This window comes from Salmo salar, chromosome 17 (assembly GCF_965601325.2).
Source record: "Salmo salar chromosome 17, fSalSal1, whole genome shotgun sequence".
Classification (NCBI taxonomy): Eukaryota; Metazoa; Chordata; class Actinopteri; order Salmoniformes; family Salmonidae; genus Salmo; species Salmo salar.
In genome coordinates this window covers 8,872,501-8,879,158 of record NC_138307.1, presented here as the reverse complement: position 1 = coordinate 8,879,158, position 6,658 = coordinate 8,872,501, and the positions used below count along the sequence as shown (strand labels likewise).

At 45.2% G+C, this 6,658-nt stretch overlaps 1 protein-coding gene across 1 annotated transcript in view; it reads right to left on the bottom strand.

Annotated features, from left to right (window-relative positions):
• Positions 1-5,699: 5,699 nt before the first annotated feature.
• LOC106575174 (cyclin-dependent kinase 15) overlaps positions 5,700-6,658 on the bottom strand; it is a 34,280-nt gene continuing 33,321 nt past the window's right edge. The window contains 1 exon segment of the mRNA XM_045698844.2: positions 5,700-6,658. This exon segment is cut by the window's right edge and continues 195 nt beyond it. The gene's annotated coding sequence lies outside the window, so the exon portion shown is untranslated.

The window sequence follows — 6,658 nt, the reverse complement described above, 5'->3', positions numbered from 1 at the left end:
TTAGTGGAGCAGGCTGCGCCAGGTCGGATCTGAATGCATATGGATATCCGTAACATTTCTCAAATGTCCAGTAAATTAAAATCTTCCCTGTCATGTTGTCTAGCGCCAACTTTTTCTAAAGGAAACTCTGAAATGGCATATTATTATTTAGATTTTTGAATATTCACATGAAAATCTGTCGCCAGTTGGATGGAAACCTAGCTATAGACCCCCTAAAGACTCTGGCAAGTGTCACTTAGATTTTTGCCTGCACGTCATGGTTCACCAGCAGCCCCAAACATCTAAAGAATAAGCTACCAGCAAAACAAGCTTGTAAGAAGTGTACTTAAACTCCCCTTTCATAGTCATCTGGAGGTTGAGAATGTTTTTGTCTCTATCTCTGTAATGTGTCTGTATCTCTGTATTGTATATGTATTGATGTAATAAAATAGGGACCACAATGGAAATAAGTCCCCGACTTTATTGTGCAATCCGGGTCACTTTAAAAAAATCTTTGTGTATAATATGTATTTTTTTGAACTGACAAATAAAATCAATCAATCAATACAAACTGTGCAGCGGCCAATTGATGAATGGAAAGAGACATCTGTCACAAAACACCAAAAAGTTGAATGACATTTGGAGATTGTCAAGCCAAGCCTTTGATTCTGGGCAAGTCTACAAGGTAGGGATGTATTTTCTGTTTGTCGAGATTGACATCGTCTATTCATTGTGGTGTTGAAAACGCAAACCATGATATTGAAGTGCCTGAAGTCTGTATGTCTTGTTTATAGGTCTCGTGGTGCATTGGCACAGAAACCTGTTGGTTGAAAATTTGTTGGATATATTTTATATATTTATAAATATGGTATCAAAATGTTGAAAATCTGATTTCCCCCTAGCTGAACATTGCCTACAGCCGGCTCTGATCGTAGTGTAATGAAACAGATAGAGATTCCGCTTGTCTGTGGTGGTCGGCGAACGCTCAAACTTCTGGCCCGTAGCCCTGCGTGGCATCGACTGCGCCACAAAAGCATGCTGAAGTGGCAAAGTCGACATTCACGTTTATAAACACAGAGTCGCTACAATTAGTGTTATTTTTGCTCGTAAACATTATTTTGAGTTAATTCTATGAGGGGGAGGGTGTTCAGGTGATTTTACAGTACAAGGGGAGGGTCATGTGAAAATATTTTTCATGTTGGGGCTAGGGATGGATTTTTTTTAGGACACCTTGAGTTGGACCAGCCACCCCTCCCCCCCCAAATTTCTCCCATTTAAAGATGATATGATGAATTATTGTAAAGGATCTTAATTATTATCGCACAGAACTCAGTTAGGCAACACTTTACAATAAGGTAAGCTTTGTAATGGGTTTATTATATTGCAATGAGCATACCCGACGTTATCATTGCAAGACTTTAGTGTGCTTTCTAAAAGGCACCCTATAGTCCACTTCTTTTGACGCTATGGGCCCTGGTTAAAGTTTGTGCACTACATATATAGGGTGCAATTTCAGACGCAGCCATGGTATGTTTTCATCAGGGAAACAGAGTGCAAAATGGAAGAGCGACTCCTGCCTTTAGTTCCCTTCCGTTCTCTGACAGCGTTTGTAAGGAAACGCTCTATCTCCTTTGTCTGTGTCTGTAAAAACGCTTGTCTTCCCAAATGTCTTCCTGCAGTCTTCCTTTCCTGTCTTTCCAGCCCTCCCTGGCTATCTCATACTGCACTCTGCTTCTCTACCTCCCTCATACTGTGCTCTCTGTCTCTCTGCAGATCTGATCTCGCATTTTTACGCCTCCTGGAATTCCTAAAAACATTTCTGCTCTCTTTCCCCACCCCACCCCACCCCAATCCCTTCCCACCACTCTGCCTCCAGTTGTGTAACACTGTGTGTGATTTTATGGACATCTGGCAGGGATGGAAGATAGGCATGTCTCCTTCTGGAGAAAAAATAGACGACCAGCTTGTGTAATACACGCTAAACTACTCAGTTACAACTGATGCATGATAAATACACAAAAGACAATAATTAATCCAAATATTGTCATAGCAATCATCATTTTCATTGGATTGAGAAAGAGTTTAGATAATGGAAGAGAGGTGGGTGTAAAGATGAAGCAATAGAGTGGATGAGAAAATAGACAAGACAGCGATTGAGTGGGAGGCAGGGCATAAGCCAGGGAGAGACCATTTATCTATTCCCCAGTGGTTGATAGCTGGCAAGGCGGAGTGGAGGAACAGGACGTGGTGCTGGGGGGAGTCTGTCCCTGTGGAGAGGGGGTCAGTGTGGATGCTGTGAGGGCTTGACCACGCTGTGAGGGGTTGAGCCGGTTGACCACGCTTTGGGACCAGACCTCCGCTCCCAGACCCAGAGCATATGGTCCCTCTCACCGCTGCCCACAGGACTGTTCACACACACGCCTGGAAGTCACATGTGCTAAGCAAGCAACTGTTACTGAGTGAGGCAGCCAGGGTTCAAGTTCACCATCCCAGGCCCTTCCTCTATGGTCCTCGGGTTAGTATTGCTTTAGCCTGACTGGTTGGATCCGGTCTAGTGCTGTGTGAGTGTGGAGGTCCCACAATGCCTAGTGACATCTCAGCCAGTGGGTGACTTAAACGGGCCAAATGTGAAGGTGTTTGAGCAGGGAAGTTGAAGGGTTGGACACCTAGGAATACTCATAGGATGTTTGTCAGGGGGGAAGATGGTGTTTGGGCATGGAACATCCCATTACATTGTCTGGCCTTCAAAGGAGATTTAGGGTGTGAGGTGGATTAGGGGCTGTTGAATGTAGGAAGCAGCTGCCAATCATCAGTTAGGGACATGTCAGTTAGCAGCGGCTCAATAAGCATAGTAAATCACATTAGATCAACATTGGTTTGTTAGACTAGGTTTATGTTACATAGTAACACATTCTGGAGAACAGCTTGTTTGAATAGGAGTCTTACCTCACCGTCACGGTTGGCTGTCTGATTCTCTGTCTTTGTTTTAGTTTTAGGATTTTTTTGTTGTCTTTATCGGCTGTAAACTGATCGAGCGCTGGCTCAGAAATACTATAGGCTCCATGGCACAAAGAGAGATGACAAGCTAGCTAGGTGTCATGTGCCCAAGTGGTGGTTTGGCACCTTAGTCCCCTGTACTTGTCACACCTCCCTGTGAACTGGCAAAGCAACACTTCCATTTGGATAAGTTTCTGCTCAAATAAACACAATAAATCCTCTCCATCTGTGTGAGTGTGTGAATGTGTGTGTGTGTGTGTGTGAATGTGTATGTGTGTGTGTGTGAATGTGTATGTGTGTGTGTGTGTGTGTGTGTGTGTGAATGTGTATGTGTGTGTGTGAATGTGTAATGTGTGTGTGTGTGTGAATGTGTATGTGTGTGTGTGAATGTGTATGTGTGTGTGTGTGTGTGAATGTGTGTGTGTGAATGTGTGTGTGTGAATGTGTATGTGTGTGTGTGAATGTGTATGTGTGTGTGTGTGAATGTGAGTGTGTGAATGTGTAATGTGTGTGTGAATGTGTATGTGTGTGTGTGAATGTGTATGTGTGTGTGTGTGTGTGTGAACTTCTCGATAGAACTATCAGCATAACCCCCACCTGTGTCCCAGTGTGGTCTCAGGGGGACGACATGCAGAGCTTGTAGTGTCCCCTAGTGGACAACAGATACAGTGCTCTCAGATGCCTGTTGGGAACAACTTCATTCAGGGTAAACCCTCACTGGGGGGGGGGATTCCCCTAAGTACCGATGTAGGATTAGCTTCCCCTCCCCCAATCCTAACCATAACCATTAGTGGTGAAAATGCAAAACTGACCCAAGATCAGCATCTAGGACCTAGGGGCAACTTCACCCTACTCCTTAACCCTCAGACTAGGGAGTTAACGCAGGATATGTGAGACTGTGCTTCTCACAGAGACTCTGGAAGTAAACATAACTTTGCCCCATATTTCTACTCTTTTCCTCTCCCTCTGGGGTGACCTGGTGGCTCTTCATTAAGTATGAAACTTAATACTGTACACGAGAGCCAGCCAACACGATCGTGTTGTGTAATAATGTGAAATGACATTATGACAGAACAGGAAGTTGTTCATCACCTGGACATGTCTTATTTTACACGTTTACGCACCTTTTAGCACACCCCTCCATGCACGCACGCACACCTTTCTCTCTGCCCTCTATCTATATCTCACACACCCACACACACACATTCCGTCTTATACCAGCCCAGTCCTGTGTGTTCAGTTTGTTTTACAGTATACTAGAGTTCAAACATGGGGTAGTGGTAGATTACATACCAGCTGAGGCTCTGCAGCAGCCAGTCCTCAGGGGGTCCAGACTTGCAGTCTTAGAGGAGAGAGGTGGTCAGTGTGATGATAATGGACGGAGTCTGTACGACTGGAGGAGACCTCCTTAGGAATGTAGTTACTTCACAAAACCACATGTTGCCATGCTACAAAAGTCTGTATAAGTTCATGAGAGAAAAGGGGAGGATGACAGGAAGGATGAAATCCATTTACAACAATATACACTACATGACCAAAAGTATGTGGACACGTGCTTGTCCGACATCTCATTCAAAATTATGGGCATTAATATGGAGTTGGTCCCCCCCCTTTTCTGCCATAACAGCCTCCACTCTTCAGGGAAGGCTTTCCACTAGATGTTGGAACATTGTTGCGGGGACTTGCTTCCATTCAGCCACAAGTGTATTAGTGAGGTCGGGCGATGTTGGGCGATTAGGCCGGGCTCGCAGTCGGCGTTCCAATTCATCCCAAAGGTGTTCGATGGGGTTGAGGTCTGGGCTCTGTGCAGGCCAGTCAAGTTCTTCCAGACTGATCTCGACAAACCATTTCTGTATGGACATCGCTTTGTGCACGGGGGTATTGTCATGCTGAAACAGGAAAGTGCCTTCCCCAAACTGTTGCCACAAAGTTGGAAGCACAAAATTGCCTAGAATGTCATTGTATGGTGTAGCTTTAAGATTTCCCTTCACTGGAACTAAGGGGCCTAGCCTGAACCATGAAAAACAGCCCCAGACCATTATTGCTCCTTCACCAAACTTTACAGTTGGCACTATGCAAACCCAGATTTGTCCATCGGACTGCCAGATGGTAGAGCGTGATTCATCACTCCAGAGAACGCATTTCCACTGATCCAGGGTCCAATGGCGGCAAACTTTACACCACTCCAGCCGACACTTGGCATTGCGCATGGTGATTTTAGGCTTGTGTGCGGCTGCTCTGCCATGGAAACCAGTTCATGAAGTTCCCAGCAAACAGTTCTTGAGCTGGTTGGTAGTGAGTGTTGCAACCGAGGACAGACGGTTCTGTGAGCTCGTGTGGCCAACCACAGAGTTTTTGTTGCTCCTAGACGATTCCACTTCACAATAATAGCACTTACAGTTGACCTGGGCAGTCCTAGCAGGGCAGACATTTGACGAACTGACTTGTTGGAAAGGTGGCATCCTGTGACGGTTCCACGTTGAAAGTCACTGAGCTCTTCAGTAAGGCCATTCTACTGCCAATGTTTGTCTTTGGAGATTGCATGGCGGTGTGCGCGAGTTTATACAGCTGTCAGCAACAGGTGAGGCTGAAATAGCCGAATCCACTAATTTGAAGGGGTGTCCACATACTTTTGTTTATATTGTAAGAGAAGACAACAAATGAAATATGATATGTAGATCTGCAGGCAGTTCTATATGTATATATCAGAAAATAACACACAATATCATTACTGCAACATTTATTGACTCACACACTCCTTCACGCATTCTCACGAAAACACACACACATTTTAAAAGCAAGCTGCACCCAAGTATAGTACAATTGAAGAGTGGACATCACAAGGTTGCCGAATGAAAAATACGCTATATGGGGTGTTAATGAGGAAGTTTCATGGTATAATGCAACATGAATTACAGTGTATACACAACCGTCACAGTCATTCTGTTGCAGGGATACCCACCTGCATGCTGTGCAAAAAAACAGTCATGGTCCACAAGGACCTGATTTAACATAAGAGGTATATAATATATGCATGTTTTGGCAGTACAAAATAAAACACTCATCTGCAAAACGAACCCATCGTCATCGTTGAATCTCAGTGTACATTTAGGAGGAGGCAGAGAGAGCATAGTGAGTCCAAGGAGACACTCTGAGAAGGAGAGGGAGGAGGAGGAAGAGGAGGAAGAGGAGGAAGAGGTAAACCAGCCAAGGAGGAGGAGGAGAAGGAGGAGGAAGCAGGAGGAGGAGGAGGAAGCAAGAGGAGGAAGCAGGAGGAAGAGGTAAACCAGCCAAGGAGGAGGAGGAGAAGGAGGAGGAAGCAAGAGGAGGAAGCAGGAGGAAGAGGAGGAAGCAGGAGGAGGTGGTTTAGCAGGAGGAAGATGTTAAGGAGTTCTGAGCTCCCTGACAGTTCTCTTAGACATTGCGTAGCTTTCCGTTGCCACCAACAACAGACATCGGGTCTCAGATAGAGAGTATATACAGTACATACAGTACTTCTGACATCATCTAATATGTGATATACCAGGTAACATTCAACCCCTCCCTCTTCTCTCCTGTCTTCTTACAACATGGGAACTCCGACTGAGGAATGCTGGGTGGAGTCAAGAGCAGAGGTTGGTGGAGGACGCTGGGGGTCTAGGTAAGTGTTGTGTGTGTGAAGCCTCATGCCACTCCATCTTGA